We start from the raw sequence: 2,142 nt of genomic DNA, 5'->3' as shown, positions 1-2,142 counted from the left end.
ATCAATCTCTATCAATTAGTCTACAACAGACCCAGACATGAGGCAAGGAAATCCCCTAGTGGTGGAGAGCTTTGGGAACCATAGGTCCAAAGTCACCTGTTCCTCCCAAGCCTGTTACACTTATCACACCTCATGTCTCAAATTACTCATACACTGTCTCCCAAAATGTTGGTTTCTGAAAGAAATCTACCCAATTTGCATTTGAATGAATCAACACTTTTTGCTTCCACTGTCTCCCTGGGGAGCCTGTTCTACAGATTGACCACTCACTCACTGAAATATTGTTTTCACGGATTGGTTTTGAATTTACCTCCCTTCAAGCGCAGGCCGTGCCCTCTGGTTCTACTGTTCTGGACAAGGTGAAATAGTTTGTTTCGTCGTGTTATCTGGTTGACGTTATCTAGTCCCTTTATAATCCTAATAACAGCAACCATATCACCTCTCAACCTTCTATTTTCCAGTGAGAACATGTCCAATATCCATAATCGCCCCTCATAATCCAATCCCTCCATCCCCTCAATCATTCTTTTCTGTATCCTTTCAATAACTGCAATATCCTTCTTGTACTGTGGCGACCAGAACCATACACTCTTTTCTATGAACCGTGCGCACTATTCTATGAACCGTACGCTCTATTCTATGAACCGTACGCTCTATTCTATGAACCGTACGCACTATTCTATGAACCGCACGCACTATTCTATGAACCGCACGCACTATTCTAAGTGCGGTCGCACTTTATTAGATGGGAGGATTACCTCACTATTTGGGCTTAATATTGACCTTTTAATACTCAATGTCATCCAGGATACAGCAAATCACTTGATTGGTGCCCCTGCCATCAAACCCAGTGTCCGCCCCCTGCACCCCCGTGCACTAGCTACAGTATATACAATCGATAGGATGCCCTGCAGAATCTCACCAGGGAGCCAGGTCACAGTCACATGGCCTTATGCCGTTAGGCAATGTGATGGCCAGGCTAACGGAAACTCCGAGTTATGAAATGGTTGTTGAGAGTGCGAGTCTCCTGCAGCCGTCCGCCTGTAACGCTGGCACTTTGTTCCATATTTCTGTAAGCACCCTCCAGAGATTGTCGGACACTGTGTGGAGCTGACAGCTGGTGTGAAGGACATGTGTTGGTGACATCCCCTCAAAATACAAATAGAAAAATAAAGTTCAAAATTAAACAAAATGAAATGGATATCAAACTGGGCATGACTTTTACCTCTGGGTCCCCCACTGTGTAAATACAGCGAGGACTGGTGGGTCCAAAATCTCCTCGCTCTGCTGGCTGGCAGCATCCTATACGCAGGAGAGATTAGCGCATGAGGTTTCATGGCCAGTCCCAGGGATCCAGCTAACTATCAGGGCCACAGTACAATGAAGTACTTTCATTTAAGTGTAGCGCATTGTGATAGGATGTTCTTTATTATTATGCAATATGTAAACATTCTATGGCTGTATTCATACAAGCGTTTTACTACACGTTTGGGTTTTAATGGACCAGGGTGGGGAGGGGGTGCAGAGGAGCCTGAATGTTCTTGGTGCCCAGGGACCTGAAAATTCTTAATCAGGGATAGGTTATGTGAGGTGAGAGTAGGACAGTCTCAGTTTCATAATGGCCCTAAAGCACAAAATGTCATGAATCAATTGGAAATCACACTCGCAGAGGAGACAAGATGTCACACTGTGCCTGTTGTGGTAGAGCTGAGGAACATAATGGAGCCTGCCTTACTATAGAGGGAGCTTTACTCTGTATCTAACCCATGTTATACCTGCCCTGGGAGTGTTTGACGGGACAGTGTAGAGGGAGCTTTACTCTGTATCTAACCCATGCTGTACCTGCCCTGGGAGTGTTTGATGGGACAGTGTAGAGGGAGCGATGCTCTGTATCTAACCCGTGCTGTACCTGCCCTGGGAGTGTTTGATGGGACAGTGTACAGGGAGCTTTACTCTGTATCTAACCCATGCTGTACCTGCCCTGGGAATGTTTGATGGGACAGTGTCGAGGGAGCTTTACTCTGTATCTAACCCGTGCTGTACCTGCCCTGGGAGTGTTTGATGGGACAGTGTAGAGGGAGCTTTACTCTGTATCTAACCCATGCTGTACCTGCCCTGGGAGTGTTTGATGGGACAGTGAAG

This window comes from Heptranchias perlo, chromosome 11 (genome assembly GCF_035084215.1).
Source record: "Heptranchias perlo isolate sHepPer1 chromosome 11, sHepPer1.hap1, whole genome shotgun sequence".
Taxonomy (NCBI): domain Eukaryota; kingdom Metazoa; phylum Chordata; class Chondrichthyes; order Hexanchiformes; family Hexanchidae; genus Heptranchias; species Heptranchias perlo.
Note: the sequence above shows the minus strand (reverse complement) of the source record.